The sequence below is a fragment of the Molothrus aeneus genome, chromosome 18 (genome assembly GCF_037042795.1).
Source record: "Molothrus aeneus isolate 106 chromosome 18, BPBGC_Maene_1.0, whole genome shotgun sequence".
NCBI lineage: Eukaryota > Metazoa > Chordata > Aves > Passeriformes > Icteridae > Molothrus > Molothrus aeneus.
Genome location: NC_089663.1, coordinates 12430994 through 12448202, shown reverse-complemented (window position 1 = coordinate 12448202; position 17209 = coordinate 12430994).

The window sequence follows — 17209 nt, the reverse complement described above, 5'->3', positions numbered from 1 at the left end:
AGAGAGCCGGCTATGAACCCTCCGAGTGACTCGGAGGGATGTGCTGCTGCCCCCCTGGCAGGTTTGGAAGTGCAGGTTTCATTTGTAAACGCTGACACTCGGCATTTCCCCAGCGCCTCCCCGGCAAGGGCGCTCCGTCTGCCCGCACTCCCATTTGTCACTGTCAGGGCTGGCCCCATCTCCTGCTCGTCTCTGAAATGCCTTCTGATCGCTGCTGAGACACTTATTGGCACCTAATTTATCATTTCTTATTACCAGAAGGGTTTCTTCTGCAAACATCCCAGAAATGATTGCCCGGGTAATGTTTGGGAGCTTCACCAGCAAAAAACCACCTGGTGTCTGTTTGCTGCTCTGCCCTGGTGCTGGGGGGAAAAACTGCCCTTGATGTGATGTGTGCTTCCCCAAAAAGCCTTGATTAACACCTGGCTGGGGCTGCCTGGGTGCTGAGCCACTTATTGGCAGATAATTTATCATTTCATATTACCAGAAGGGTTTCCTCTGCAAACATCCCAGAAATGATTACCCAGATCATGTTTGGGAGCTCTTCCTTTCCACCTGCAAAAACCTCCTGGTGTCTGTTTGCTGCTCTGCTCTGGGGAGAAAACTGCCCTTGATGTGGTGTCTCCTTCCCCAAAAAGCCTTGATTAACACCTGGCAGCAGCAGCTCCCTGGAAGAGCACACATTTTGCATTAGGGATTCTTTCAGGACTAAATTGTTGATATCTTTCATCAGGCAGCTGGGGAAAATATTTCCCCAGACCTTATTCCTCTCTGTGGAAAAAGGATTTGGGGGTGAATAAAGGACATGCAGTGTCCTGGGTGGTGTGAGTGGGCTGGTTCTGGGATGCTGTGCTGAGGAATAGAGAATTTTCTGCATTGCTGTCACAGTGGTGGCAGCCTGCTCCTGCAGAGGGGTGCTGAGGTGATGCTCAACGCCTGGGGGAAAGCAAGCCTGTCCCCAAAGGCTGGCACAGAGAGGGCAGAAGGGTTGCTGGGCTGGTTCAGACCCCTCTGGTACAGCAGGAAGGGCTGATCCTGGTGCTCCCAGATGCACCACATGGGCTGTGGGAGGAGGCAGCTGAGCTGCACACCCCCAAAGGTGGGATGTGGGAGCCTCTTTTGGGGCTAAACCACAGTATTTCTCAAAAGGGGCATTGCAAAAATTTCCACTGCCACGTCCCTAGGGCAGGGTTGGTGCTGGCCCAGCTCAGCCCTGCCCTCAGGCTCTTTTGGCTGCTGCTCTCTCCATGTCCTGCCTGTCCTGGGCTCAGCCCTCATCCCCATCCCTGCTGCTCCTGACTCGCCCAGGTCAGCTTTCCCTGTGAGCTGGCTCGTGCTTTTATAGTTCTGCTTTATTGGAGACATGAAAGTGATTTTTGTTGTTGCTGCTTTATGAGCCAGACTTCAAAGAATGCAATTACACAGAGAGGGCAGGAGCTGCTGGTATCTCCTGGAAATCTGTGGAAAACCACTTCCCTGCAGAGCTCACTGCACAGCCAGGCTGCCCTGCTGCTCTTCCCAGTGCATGTGCAGGTTTCTGATATTCTGATACCATGATATTTTCTGAAAAATCCCTTCACCAGGATTTTTTCTCCTGAGAAGTCTCAGAAAAGAAATGTAAACAATAATTATCTGATCACTTCTCCCTGTGTTTGCTGCTTTGGAATGTGGCAGGTGCATCTTTGATTGGTTCCATGTGAATTGTTTTTGGTTAATCTCCAATCCCAGTCCAGCTGTGTCAGACTCTCTGGTCAGTGATGAGTTTTTATTACCACTCTTGTTTAAGCCTTATGATGTCTCCTTTCTCTTTCTTTAGTATAGTTTTAGTATATAATTTTCATATAATATAATGAAAATAATATAAATAATAAAAACAATATAATATATATAATATAAAAATATATAAAATATATATTATATAATATATATTATAATATATACAATATATAAAATATAATATTTATTCTATAATATGTATTATATAATATATATAATATAAACCTTCTGAGAACTTGGAGTCAAATTCTCATCTCTCACCTCATCCTGGGAACCCTCACAACACTGGCAGGCAGACAAGGTCTTTGGAGGCTGTGGTGAATTGTTCCTTGGCTGAGCATCCTCACCCCTGTGACATTTCAGCTGGGTGCCAGTGCTGGGTGATGGCTTTAGCATGAGCTTGTGGGAGACCAAAGAGCCATTGCTGGGGAATCATCTCAGAAGAGAGCAAAATGGCTGGAAAAGGGATGTTTTAACCTGCAGTGCTCCTGCTGCAGGCAGACAGTGTTGCAGGCAGAGCTCTCTCCCTCTCTGCATTGCCAGGGCAAGGTGCCAGCTCCCCCTCCTGCCCTGTGCAGCTGGACATGCCAAGGGACCCTGCCTGGAACACAGACACTGCCTCTGGTGGGTGTGGGGCTGGTTCCCATCAGGAAGTGTCCAGGATCAATGAAATCATGGTAATTGTTTTAATTGCAGAGGGATTGTGCTCTCAAGTGTCACAGGAAAGCCAGCTTTCCTTGTGGTGCTTAACTTCCTAATGAAGATATTCCCCTAAAAAATCCCCATCCAGCTTCCCTATTCCCAAAAGCAGAACCTGGGCATAGGGCAGCTTCCCAAAAGCAGACAGGTCTCTCCCTCCTGGATGCATTCTGCTCCCTCCCAAGGCTGTAGGTGTGGGGATCTGAGCCCCTTATCAGCTCCTGTACACCAGGAAATTTTGTGTCTGAGAAGACCCTGAGGCTATATAAAAGTTCAGCTCGTGATTCATTTCCTTCCTATTCAGGGATAGGCTAATTTGAGAGTATGTGCTAAACATTAATTACTTTCCTTGCCATGGTTTCCTAGTCAGGCATCCTTTCCCAGATGACTTTCTGCTCACTCAGGTCCAAGGCCATAAAAGCTTCCCTATTAGGAAAGGAAATATTTTACATCAGGTTTATACTGTATGCCTGAGGTCATCAGAAGCACAGATCGAGTGGCAGAAATACACACTGAGCTCTCCTTCCTGCATGAAAAATGAATCAATAACTCATTGATTTAAATTAAAATGTCTGCCTTGCAAAATGCCTCCCAGTGCTGATATTTGTAGCCCCCGTGTTTTGCAGCAGGGATTGGAAATCCACTGCCCCCGTGGCACGTGCAGGGATCCATCTCTGCCAACAGCATCCGAGTGCTGACACCCAGGAAAAAACCTGCCCTGCCTTCCCCTGCAAGGATCCAGCAAGGTGAACTTTGGGAAATTGCTTCTCCTGGCACATGAATTATGTATTGAACAGGTGGCAGTCAATATATCTGACTTCTTCATGAGGTAATTAAGAATGAATGTGGGAATTCAGGCAGAACTGGTGCCCTGTGCAGGAGGGGAGCTTAACAATGTGGAGCCACCTCTGGAGAGGATGAGGGAAGGGAGGGATGCAGGGAAATTACAGCTCAGGGGAGCTCTGTTGGTCCCACTGCTGTCTCCATGTCCTCCTGCTGCTGGCCCCAGCTGCTGTTTGCACTCCCATCTGCCTGCCCAGAGTGGGGGTATCCTGCTTTTTCCTGAATTCCTGGGGTTATTTGCTGCTCTGGTGCACCTGTGTGTGCTGAAATGAGCCTGAATCCAGCTCTGCCCAAGCCTGGATGGGGTCATTGTCCCCAAACTGCTGGGTTTGGAGTGGCAAGGAGTATGAGACCTTTAGTCACAGTTATCTTGGGATAGCATTAACCCACATTTAAAAAATCCAAGCATTCCTCTCTGCTCAAATTTCTTCTCGAGAGCTAATTGAAAAGTAGCTGTATTAGTGAACACATCCATGATCATTAGCAAACAGTTAAGTAACTAATTTTAAAGATTTATGGTGTTGGTAGCAGGTAAATTATAGTCTTCAGAGGGTTTTCTTGCAAATGAGCTGAAAATAAGGTTTGTTCTAGCCTCGGGGAAACATAAAGGAAATGCATTTAATGACCACAAATTGTATGTGCTGATAGTCTCAATAAGATATTTAATGCCTACTTGAAATTTTAGCAGCTGGAAAAGCACAACAGCCTTAACAGCTTGTGTGGGTTTGGTGTCCTCTCCACCCCCTGGCTGGTGGCTCCAGGACCTGCCACCTCCAGGTGATCCCCAGGGAAGGACTTCCCCTCTCACCTGGTTAGGGTGGAGCTGTGCTGCATTAAAACCAAGTGTTGGCCTTTTGTTTTCAGCTTTGGTTGTAAAACCCCGCTGGTCTCCAGCCGTGGCACGGATTACAGGCTGGGGTTTGCAGTTAAAATCATGTTTGGGTTGGCAGGGGAAGCCCTGGGTGTGCTGGCAGGGCACAGACCCTGCTGCACCTGCTGGAAACTGCTCTGCTCTTTGTTCCTGCCCGGGCTGGGGGCTGTGCCAGGCTGGCAGGGGTGGCAGCAGGTGGCACTGGGCTGGTTTGGTTTGTTTTGGGGTTTCCTGGCTCTCCTCCCTCCCAGAGTTGTCTCGGGGGTCTCTGTGCTCCTGGCTGACCCCGAGATGTGTCAGAGTCTCATTTCCCAGCCTGGCAACCCAAGAAGGAGTCAGGATTCTTCTCTTCTGGTTTTCAAGTTGTTTATTTGCTGTTATCTATATCGTTCTTTCCCTGGCCTGCTGAGGTCTGTCCAGTGGCACACTGCCCACCCTCAGGGCGGTGTTGTCTTTTTATTTACTTTATTTACTTATGTACTTTATTTACAATTATTTTCCAGTACCTATCACCTATGTTAGACAGTCCATTTCTACCCTAAACCAATCCAAAAGTGCCACCATCACCCCGAAGATGGAGGCTAGGAAGGAGGAGAAAGAAGGACAAGGCACACCCAAATCCCTCCATTTTGGGACCCCGAGCCCCCATTCTAAGAACCCCCAAAATTCTGCTTTTCACCCTGTGACAAACTAGCTATCATTCTACTCAAACTTTCGTGGCTTGTAAATCCTCATATAAGGTTGGTAATTTTTTCCATGGGTCAAAATCAAAGGCACAGCGGTCATGGGCTCTGTGCCAGGGTCTCTGAGCCCTCCAGGGCGGCCAGAGGGATGTCCTGGGTTCTGACAGTGCTGTGGCAGGGAATGCTGAGAGCTGCCCAGATCTGTGGGGCTCTTAAACCCCCAATCCTGACTTTTTTTACCCCAAAAATCCATGTGGGAATAAGCAGAGCACTGAGGCAAATAATGAGCAGCTCTGAGTCCAGAGAAGCCATGGATGGTCCTGAATGATTGAAGAAGGCAATTTCCCAAACAGAGCTGCAGGCCCCTGGAAGTGATTAGTGCCTGGGCAGAAATGCATCACTTAGCTCCTATTATTTAAACATAAGATACTTGAGCAAGCACACAGAGTGTTGTTTGCTGTAAATTCCTCCCCTCGTTTGAAGGAGCCCTTATTTACACATGCAGTGTGGGTGGGAGCTGCCTTGCCTGCTCCTGGACCCACATGGAATATAAATGACCACGTTTCTCCTTGCTAGCAAGGGCTCCATCTGAGGGCCATCTTCCCTGCATGTTAGCTGTTAATTATAGGTTACGTTTCTGTCATTAAGGTTTATCTGCAGCCCTTTCCTTCCCCCTGTTAAATCACTGATGCATCTTGCATGGTTTAATCCCCTCCTTGGCTGTGCAGCTGTGAGGGAGGGATGCCCACGGGGATGGGAGCAGGGCTGGGATGGGATGGTGGGATCCAGACAGTCTGGACTGGAATGGACCCTAAATATCGAGTTCCACCCCCCTGGCATGGGCAGGGATGGCACCTGCTGGACCAGGGTGCTCAAAGCCCTGTCCAGCCCAGCCTGGAGCATCCCAGGGCTCTTGGGGGATGACCCAAAGTACCAAACTCCTGGTGGGATACAGCAGTGATGCTCTTGGCTCAATGCCTGCCAAAAACACCACGGGGAAGTGTGACCATGTTTGCAGGGGTCTTAGGATGAGAGATGAGGATCTGACTCCATGTTTCAGAAGGCTGATTTATTACTTTGTGATATATATTATATTAAAACTATACTAAAAGAATAGAAGAAAGGATTTCATCAGAAGGCTGGCTAAGAATAGAAAAGAAAGAATGATAACAAAGGCTTCTGTCTCAGACTCTGTCCGAGCCAGCTGGGCTGTGATTGGCCATTAATTAGAAACAACCAGATGAGACCAATCCCAGATCCACCTGTTCCATTCCACAGCAGCAGATAATCAGTGTTTACATTTTGTTCCTGAGGCCTCTCAGCTTCTCAGGAGAAAAAAATCCTAAGGAAGGGATTTTCCATAAAAGATGTCTGTGACAGGGAAGTGCTGCAAGGTAGAGATGCTCAGGGTGGGAAAACCCTTCTGCATGGCACAGGGGCTTTGGGGGAGCCCTGCTGGAGCTGGGAGGGCTCCTCCTTTCCTTCCCCTGGATGCAGAGGTGTTCCCTGGGCCTGGGAACGTGCAGATTGTTAAACAAGCAGGGGAAGATGCCCCAGGGATGCTCAGCTCACAGGCTCCTCTCTCCCCACAGCTGCAATTAAGCTCTTGTCAGCCTGGAGCCCCGGGTGCTGGGGGAGATGGACGGCGTTCCCTCGGCTGCTGCTTCAACAATTTGTATTTCCACTCCCCATTAATCGGTGCAAGCCCTGGCAGGGGCTGCTCCTCCCTCCTGGGACAGGGTGGCCTGAGGGAGGCTCATCCAAATGCTGAATTTTCCTTTTCTGTGGGAATCAAAAAAGCTTTTATTGCCTTTATTTTGGGTGGCTGGCTTTTGGTGTATCATGAGAGCTGTTCCTGCAGAGATCTGAGGGTTAGTGTGCTCCCCAGCATTGGCATGGATTTGGGGTGTCAGTCATGTCCCTGCAGCAGGGCAGATCCCAAAGCTGTGGGAAGCCAGGGATTCATCTCTTGGCTCTCTCTGTGTGTGGTGCCTGTTTATCTTGACCTGCAAGCAAGGTTCTGCTGGGTTTAGAAAACGTGTCTGTTCACCCTGCCTCCTTCTCTTTGCTCGTGGTGGATGTCTGCCATGCCTGAAAACCTGTTCACATAAAAGCATTAAAGGGAGCAAATAATTTAAGAGCTGGGAGCATGGGTGGGTGAGGCAGCTGAAGGGCAGATATGTGGGTTTTGGCCCTTAAAGCTGCATATCATGCTTAATATAGCAGGTAACATCTTCAGTTTCTCCACAAGCTTCGCACAAGAGCCAAGAAACAGAAACTGGTTCTTGTCAAAAATCTCTTGGTTCTACTAGATGCTGCCTTTAAGTGGATTCCTTTAAATATAAATAAATCAATAGTTCTGTGGGTATTTGCTGGAGGAGCTGCCCCATTGCAGATGAGCCCTTGGGAGGTGGCAGTCACCAGGCAGGAGCTGCTTCTGCTCTGTCCCACAGCCGAGTCCCAGAGCTACAGCCCTTCCATGGGATTCTTTCCAGCATTAATGGAGTTTTTGATTGTTTGCTGTTGTTGCTGCTCTCAGGAGATGGTGAAATTTGGTGATTGAAGCAGCTGAATGAGGAGCTGGAGGAAGTAAGAGTCAAAAACGATTAAAGAGTGGTGGTGGGAGCAGCTCCAGCACGGATGCAGGGATAAAGCAAAGCCCCAGAGAGACAGACAGGAATTTCCTTTGTGCAGGGGAGAGCAGGAGCTGGCCCCTCTGCTTTTTAAATCATTTTAGTGTGGAAAGGAAAACCCACAATCCCACAAGGTTATGGTGTAGGGGTAGGAAGAGTGCCCAGGGTGAGGGTGAGCCCTCCCTGGACGAGGGGGTTCAGGAGCAGGGCCCAGCCCAGCCCTGCTCTGCACAGCAGCTCTGAGAGCATCTCCCCTTGCCAGGCATCTCCAGGTTGCTTTTCTCCCTGTCCCCAGAAGCACACCATCATTTGGGCTGGGCATGGGAACTTCATCTCTGTTTTATCCCTTGGGGAAGGTGTCAGAGCTGCAGGGTCAGTGCAGGAACGTGTCCCCCTGCTGCCAGCCCTTGCTGTTCCTGCTGCTGCTGCAAGAGAGAATCTTTATTTTTCTTAATTTCCTGAGATTTTCTGAGGCTGTGTTGGGAATGCAGGAGCTGCTTGCAGTTGTGTTCACCAAACCAAGGCTGTGTTTGGGGTTTGGCAGCTCTGCAGTCTGGTCATCTCCTCTCAGTGTGTAAAAGGGAACAGGGAGAGCAGCTTTTTGTATGGGTGGGTAATGGGAAGTGGTTTTAAACTAAGAGGGAAGATTTATATCAGATGTTAAGAAGGAATTCCTTATTCAGAGGGTGGGCAGGCCCTGGATCCCTGGCAGTGCCCAGGCCCAGGCTGGACAGGGCTGGGAGCACCTGGGACAGTGGGAGGTGTCCCTGCCATGGATAGGTGGGACAAAAAGAATTTTAAGGTCCCTTCCAACCCAAACCACTCAATAATTCTATGACATCTGCCTCTGATGGAGCCCAAATCTCACAGGAGCTGGCATTTGATGTCCCTTTCATGCCCCATTTTTGTGCCACTCCTTAACCCCCCCCGTGTGAGAGAATAAATCCACTTTTCCCCCAATCGATGCTCCTAAATTCAGCCTTGTGTTCCATCCATGGGCACTCCCAAACCCCCAGGCAGCTGCTGAGCCTCTCCCCAGCAATCCCACTGCTCACCCCTCGTTTCAATCCCCCCAGTTTCCAGCAGAGCTGTGCCCCTACATTACCTTAACATGTCACTGGTGCCACATCCCTGCTGCTGATTAAATTAAGGCAAGGTTTCCACTAAAACTGGGGTTTAATTACCTGTGTTAATCCCCTTTTCCCCCCCAGAGATGTGGTGGGTGCTCTCCTGCTGTGCAAGGCTGTTCCCAACGTGTGCTGGGAGCCACTGGGGAATTAAGGTGACAAGAAAAGATGCTGCACACTTTGGTTAGTCAAGAAAAAGGAACATTTCTTTGTTTTCCTAGACAGGAAAATCCCACTTTATGCTTGTATCTGGTCTTCAATTTAACAAGATTTTGCTCATTTATCTCTTCAGAAAGAAATGATCCAGTGGGAAATATTTGTTGTGCTGGCTCCTCCATGGTGCTGAGAGCACAGATGAAGCAAAACAGTAGTGAGGCGTTTTTATTTTGTTGTGGGGGCTTTTGGTTTTGTTTTGTTTTGTTTTAGGGTTGGGTTTTTTTTGTATTTTTGGTTGGGGATTTTTTTATATTTTGGGGGTTTTTGTTTGTTTTTTGGGGTTTTTTTGGGGGGTGGGGTTTTTTTGTTTGGTTTTTTTTTGTTTTGTTTGATTTATTTTTTGCGGATTTTTTTATTTTGGGGTTTTTTTTTGCTTTTTTTTGTTTTGCTTTATTACTTGGTGGGGGTTTTTTGTTTGGATTTTTTTTGTTTTGGTTTGACTTTTTTGGGGTTTTTTTTTGGTTTGGTTTTTTGGGTTTTTTTGTTTGTTTTTGGGAGGGGTTGTTTGTTTGTAGGGTTTTTTGTTTGTTTTATTTTTGGGGTTTTTGTTTGGGTTTTTTTGTTGGTTTTTTTTGTTTTGTTTTGTGGGTGTTGATGTTTGTGGGTTTTTTGGTTTTTTGTGGGTTTTTTTGTGGGGTTTTTTTGGTGGTTTTTTTTTTTTTTTGGTGGGTTTTTTGGGATCCCAGGAAAGCCTGGGGATTTCTTTACTCACGGGCAGGGCAAGGCAGGTCCAGGATGCTGATGTTAGAGCACGGTGTGAGCTCCTGTTGTGGCACCAGAGGGAAAACAAAACCCCAAGGCTTGCCCTGGTCCATCCCCTCTCCCCAGGGGAATTTCCCTCCATTCCCCAGCCTGGGAAGCAGCACTAAAGGGTTTTCAAGCACTTGGAGAGCTCCTGTTAAAAGGTGCTATCAAGATGAAAAATGGGATTTTCTCAGAGCAGCCCCACCTGTGACTCATCCATCTCCATTAGGGCACAGGCTCACTGTGAGTTATGGGAAGTCCTTGTTAACCTCAGGGGAATTTTTTTTCCCTAATTTTGGGGGTGTTTTTTTGCTTTCTGGGCAGACCTAGCAGGGAATTCTCAAAGAGGAAAAAAAAATAGTTTAATGTTAATATGGTGCAGCGTTTATTAAAAGGAAATATTTTGCACTTCAAAGAATCTATCAAAGGCATGAATTTGAAAACAAGCAAAATCCCTTTATCTGACCAAGAAAATCTTGTCAATGCATTATCTGTGTGTGATGGGCAGCCAAATTTGAAACTGGGTTCTCACCAGCATGGATGTTTCCATCTCCAGTCAAGGAAAGAGATAAGAGCTCTAAAAAAACACCCAATTAACAAAAAGCCAACATTTAGTTTGGCCTGAAAAACGGAAACCTCTCTCTTCTGTGAGACCACTTCTCCCCAGGCACTGCTGGCCTCAGGGAGGTGACTCTGAGCTCATTTTTATGGATCTTGCCCAGCAGAAAGCAGCATCTGCCCCCAGAGCAGAGCTGGGGAGCTCTGGGGCTGCTCCCCCCATCCTGAGCCGCCTCTGCAGGCAGGGGAGGAGCAGGGCTGGGACAGGGGAAAGCATCTCCTTGGGGCTGCCTGCTCTGCCCCAGAGTGATTGAACTGGTGGCTTTGGAATGCTTCTCTTTAGTCTTTGAAGCTCTTGTGGAAGGGTATTTGTGGTGGTGTTTGAGGGTCCCAGGATGAAGGAAGAGATGAGACTCTTGACTCCATGTTTCAGGAGGCTGATTTATTATTTTATAATAAATATTATTATATTATTTACATACTATATTATGTTACGTTATATTAATTTATTATATTACGTTACGTTATATTAATTTATTATGTTGTATTTATTATATTAATTTATTATATTATTTTAGAGTAAATAATTTATTATTTCATAATATATATTATATTAAAAGAAAATTATATACTAAAACTATACTAAAAAAAATAGAAGAATTTAATCAGAAGGCTTGAAAGGAAAGGAATGATAATAAAATCTTGTGACTGACCAGAGTCCCAACACAGCTGGGCTGTGATTGGCCATTAATTAGAAACAACCACATGAGCCCAATCAAAGATGCACCTGTTTCATTCCCCAGCAGCAGATAATTACTGTCTTTCTTTTCCTCTGAGGCTTCTCAGGAGAAAAAATCCTAGCAAAAGAGTTTTCAGAAAATACATCTGTGACAGGTATTGAATTAAAGCAGGGTTTTGCCAAATCAATTTCCTGAGAGCTCAAAAAGCGTTCTTGCTTTTTTCTGCTTGTTAGAAAGAATAATAATAATAATAATAATTTTCTTTAGGGGAGGGGGGATATCTATAAATTTCTGAGTTTTATCTGGAACTTGAAAAGACAGTATTTGTCCTTACTGCTGGCTGTGGTGAAAAGTTGAATTTGGGTGGCAGGGAAAAGTCACCTCCCTGTGCTGCTGGCGTGGGTCACCCTGGGACAGACTCACACCCTATTCCACACCAAGGGGATGGAAATCCTGGCCTGGGAACTGTCCCTGTGTCCCCCTGGCATGTCATGAAACCCTGTGTTTAACTTCAGAGTCCTCTCAGGCTAAGTAGGAGCCCTTTTACAGGGAATGGGAGAAGTTAAACATGTTGTTGGGTTTACAGCAGTCATTAAATGTTTGCTGCTGGGCTGTGAGGGGCTCCCATTCTGCCTCCAGCTCGCTGTCAGGTCTGTCTAAAGGGATATAAATAAAACTGGAGGGGCTTTGGGGCCACAATGGCCCAGCCCTGCTGGGGACAAACCCCCGGCTTTGGATTTTTGGAGGGATTTTGTCTCCCCAGGTTTCTGCTCCTCCCCTGCCACAGAGACCTGGCTGATAAAGCAATAACTCAGCTTTATTGATTATGTCAAAGGCAGTAATTCAAGAAAGCTATTTAAATTCACAAGAGGAAGCTATGGCAATTATAAGTGTCTGCAGCAGATTATTAATCATTTTTGTTATGGCTATCAAGGCAGGAGACAGACATTTTCTGTAAGGCTTACGTGAGCGCCAGCTTTTCAGTAATGACTTGGGCTTTGCTCTCTTATTGGTTCACGATGCTGAATAAAAAATAAGCAAACTGCTTTTTTCCCCCCTAAATCAATGTGTGTAAAGCTTTACTGCATGTTGCTACAGGAGTGTATGAACTTCCAGTGGTTTAAATTCATTTTCTGTTTAATCCAGCCAAATACCAGCACTGCCTTTGTACTCTCTCTCCCTTTATTGTTCCAGAGTTATTCCCAAAATACCACTGAGACTTGGAGCAGAGCAAGGGAGCCACCCCTGGAAGTGCTCAAAAACCACACAGGTGTGTGCTTAGGGCTGTGCTGTAGGGATTTGATCATCCTGGAGGATTTTTCCAGTCTCAATGTTCCAATCTCAATATTCCAATCTCAATAAGTGATGTGAGAAGGGAGGTGTGTGTCCCTGAAAGCTGGGCTGGTTTTTGGGTGGATCAGGGCATGGAGAAGGGCCGTGCAGGGGGATTTTGGCTGTGCTGGATGATTTTGGCTGTGCAGGGGGATTTTGGCCGTGCCGGGGGATTTTGGCCGTGCCGGGGGATTTTTGGCCGTGCGGGATGATTTTGGCCGTGCGGGATGATTTTTGGCCATGCCGGATGATTTTGGCCGTGCCGGATGATTTTGGCCGTGCGGGATAATTGATTTTGGCCGTGCCGGATGATTTTGGCCGTGCGGGATGATTTTGGCCGTGCGGGATGATTTTGGCCGTGCCGGATGATTGATTTTGGCCGTGCCGGATGATTTTGGCCGTGCGGGATGATTTTGGCCATGCAGTGGGATTTTGGCCGTGCCGGATGATTGATTTTGGCCGTGCGGGATGATTTTGGCCGTGCGGGATGATTTTGGCCATGCGGGATGATTTTGGCCATGCCGGATGATTTTGGCCGTGCGGGATGATTTTTGGCCATGCCGGATGATTTTGGCCATGCCGGATGATTTTGGCCGTGCCGGATGATTTTGGCCGTGCGGGATAATTGATTTTGGCCGTGCCGGATGATTTTGGCCGTGCCGGATGATTTTGGCCGTGCGGGATGATTGATTTTGGCCGTGCCGGATGATTTTGGCCGTGACGGATGATTTTGGCAGTGCCGGATGATTTTGGCCGTGCGGGATGATTGATTTTGGCCGTGCAGGAGGATTTTGGCCGTGCGGGATGATTGATTTTGGCCGTGCGGGATGATTGATTTTGGCCATGCGGGACGATTTTGGCCGTGCTGGAGGATTTTGGCCGTGCGGGATGATTTTGGCAGTGCTGGATGATTTGGGCTGTGCAGGCACTGCCCGGGCTCAGCCTCTGCCCCTGCTGGAGGTTTTGGGGCTGGCTCAGCTCTCCTGTGAATATCCAGCAGGGGGAAAGGGCCTTTGCACCAATCCTGTAAATCACCACCTCCCTCTGGCTCCCAGTGAGCCCCGAGCTGACAATTCCAGCAGGTTGGAGCCGGGCAGCCTTGGCTCAGGGCCAGTTCCCCATTTGTACTGCGGGCAGGGATTTTATTTTTTTTTTTTTCAGCAAGGCAGTTAAACAGAACATTCCTCTATAAAAAGCTGCAAAAGAGATCAGAGCAGCTCTCCCTTTCGTCTTCCATCTCCTCTGCTTAGTGACCTAGAACTAAATGTTTTATTATTAGATGAAAAAAAAATTGTAATATAGATAGATATATATATATATGTATTCAAGGCAGGTCTTTGATACAGGGTTTTGGGAGGGGATGCTTGCATGGGTCACTTGCTGAGGAGGATGAGGGGCCCAGAGCTTCCTGTGCAGGGATGGAGAGTGTGAGGTCCCTCCAAGCCCAGCCAGCTCCCTGCCCTCCTCTGCTGAGCTGGGGTTTAGGAGGAGCAGCTTTGCTTTGGCGAGGTGAGGGAGCCTCCCTGCTCCCTCTGCATACCTGAGCAGAGCCCAGCTTTTGATCATTTGCCCCTTGTTAAACCAGGATTTTCGGGTGGGGAGCTGCAGGACAGCTGGGGGATGTTTTCCTGATGGTCCTGAGTGACCTGAGCAGGAGGGGACCTGCTGTCCTCCAAACCTCAGCAACACACCCTCTTGGCACAATTCCTCCTCCCTTCCCTCAAAGTTGTGCTGATTTTTATTAAATACCTCATCAAACATTTATTTTGCCTGAAAGGAAGCTTTTGTTCTTGTTCTGGGGCCTTTGGGTTATAAAAACTTCAGCCAAAATCACTTAATTAAAAATGTGCTTTTCCTGCTCTGCTGTCTGGAGCTGCTCTGGGCTGCAGGACAGGGACAGCACAGCCTGGATGTCCCATGTGGGGGGGACACAGGCTTTGGGAAGCTCCTCTGGACCCCAAAAATGCTTCCAGCAGCAAGAACCCTTCTAGAATCATAGAATCTCTCAAGCTGGAAGGGACCTGGGTGGATCAGCCAGACCAGCTCAGTGGTGAGGGAGGATTTTTCCTTTTGGGTCTAATTTACCCTCAGAGCACAAAGAAAGTGATTCATGAAGTGGTCACATCAGCTCAGGTCACCAAAGGATGTGCGACCAGGAGTGAAAAGAAGACAGAAAAGAAAAGAAAAGAAAACTAAACTTGTTTAGTTTAAACAAAAGGTGGTTTTAGTGAAGATGCTCTGCTAACAGCCACAGCATCCCCACAGACAGGCAGGGCTTTTCCTTTCTCTCTCCACCAATATCAGTTCTCCATGGATGAAAAGTGGATTTTTCTTTCTTTCTCCCACAATATCAGTTCTCCATGAATGAAAAGTGGAAATTTTCTCTCTCTCTCCTCCCAATGTCAGTTCTCCATGGATGAAAAGTGGATTTTTCTTTCTCTCTTTCTCCATGGGTGACAAGTGGACTTTTTCTGTCACCCTGTTCTTCTAAGTTCTTCCAAACCTGCTGATGTTTACAGTAATGAACTTTCTCACACACATTTTTCTGTAAGTAATTATTGTTTTGCATTCTTTTCTGGAGAAGGAGAAATTTGATGGACTGTTGGTTTGTCCAGTGTCATTGGAGAGGTGGCACTGTCACCCTCCAATCCACTGTCACTTTTGGAAATCTAGAAATGTTGGAGTCAGAAATTAAACTGCCCTTCTTTTACCTTGGGGGTTCCAGTGTCCACTTAGTTTTATTTTGTGTCCTATAACGACACTTTTCCTTTCTCTCTCTCCCCAATATCAGTTCTCCATCAATGAAAATTGGAATTTTCTTTCTCTCTCCCCCCATATCAACTCTCCATGGATGAAAAGTGGATTTTCCTCTCTCTTCCCCAATATCAGTTCTCCATGGATAAAAAGTTGAATTTTTCTTTCTTTCTCCCCCAGTATCAGCTCTCCATGGGTGCCAAGTGGAATTTTCTTTCTCTCTCTCCCCAATATCATTCTCCATAGATGTAAAGTGGATTCTTCTTTCTCTCCCCCCCAATATCAATTCTCCATGGATAAAAAGTTGAATTTTTCTTTCTCTCTCCCCCAGTATCAATATTCTCCATGGGTGCCAAGTGGGCCCTTCCCCAGGCTCTGCCTCTGAGTGCTGCTGTACCTTGGGGAGCTAAAATTGGCACTGTAGGGGCGAGCTGTTCCTCGCCTTGCTGAGCACAGGAGTTTTTATTTTCACTCTAACACAGCGGCTATAAACAGCCATTAGAGATTCTCCTGCAAGAGTCCAACATGCTTTGGGTTCTGTCCCAGTTCTGGAGTGTCAGGATAGAAATAATTAATGCTGTGAGAGCAAATGACAGGGAGAGAGGTTTTTCCTGGGGGAATTGCCCTGAAATGTATTTTGATGGAGGAGTGCTGGTGCTGGCGTGTCCTGGCAGGTTGTGCTGTGGTGAATTCTCAGGCTTTTCCATCTTTCTTATCCTAATTTTCCAAGGAAATATCTTTTTTTTTTTTTTGGTGGTTCTGTTCTCAGGTTTTTCCATCTTTCCTATCCTAATTTTTCAAGGAAATATCATTTATTTTTGGTGGTTCCCAAGAGGCATTGCCTGATGAGGTTTCATCCAGGTGCAGAGGGATTCAGGGTATTGTTGATTAAGCTGCAGTGGAGATGGAGAGAGGAGCAGCAGCTAAAAACTGTTGCTCCTTTGAAATACTTTTAGTTTTCCTTCCTAAAATGTAAATACCTCTTCAATACATGGCCTTGCTTTCTCGTGGCCTGGGTTTTGGTTGGTGGGTTCATCTTTCTTTGTCCTTTTAGTACAGGGAGGGATGGGTTGCAAAAGCAGAAAGGAAGCCAGGCTGAAAAAGTGCTGTAATTCCCCTTTTTCCTTTTGTAACGGTGGTGAAACTAACAGCCAGAGCCTGTGCTCTGCAAGCCAACATCTCAGAGCTGATGGATGCTGCCATTTTACTCTGCATCACTTGGATCAGGGTTTTATTTGTGCTGTACAACCTCTCCCTTCCATTAGCACCAATGTTTTCAGGTCTCATTTTCACATAAATTTTGCTGTTCTGGCTCCCAAAGGCAGCAATGCTGTCAGCTCCTGTCTCAGAGGAGCAGCCACCCTGTGGGATGTGCAGATGGACAGATGGCTCTGCCAGCCCTGGCACTGATGGGAGTTTGCACTGGGTCAAAGGAGCTGCAAGGCAAGCAGGAGATGCTCTGAATTGGGCACCAACTGCGTTTTTCTTTCTTGTGTCTCATGTGAGATAAGGTCTTGTGTACAAGCTCTGCTGTGCCAGTTTTTTTTTTTAAAGAAAAAGCTCCAGCAGTGTCATGGGATGAGGAGGGAGCAGGGCAGAGTATCCCAGGTACAGCCAAATGGCTGGAGAGGCTTTAAGGGCGATGTGGGGCCAAAATCGTGGCTCCAGCCACCCCAGGGCTGTGCTCCTGCATGCATGGCAGCACAGGGCCCTTTCCCTTTGGCAGAGAGACAGGGTAATTAATTTCAGAGCCATTGTGCTGCAGTGGCAGGCGCTGATTTATAGCCCAGGGAACAGCTTCTGGTTCAAAGTGCACATCCGCTGTGTTAATGCTCCATGATCTTTACCCCCGTGAGGAAATGGCAGAGAATGAGGAGATTATTGCCACCAGGCTGGGCTCCCAGCATTTCCATGAGAAAGGCAGTGCAGATGAAGGCTGGGCTGTGCATACAGAGCAGGGTTGTCCATCCATCCATGCCCTCCCTGCATCCCCAGTGCCTTCCCCAAGGATGGAGGGAGTGCTGGGCACACAGTCCCTGCACCCAGCTGCTGCTGCTGCTGCTTGGGCCCCTTTTGCTGCTGGTTTTTTACAGGTTTTTTTTCCCCCTCCCCATCCGTTTTTGTCGATTCATTGTGCTGCTGAAAGGCACTTTAGGAAAGGCTTGTGGTGTGACAGGTCAGGGGAGGAAATCCCGGTGACTGCCCGGCTCCTCTGGGATCAGGGCTGTCCAAA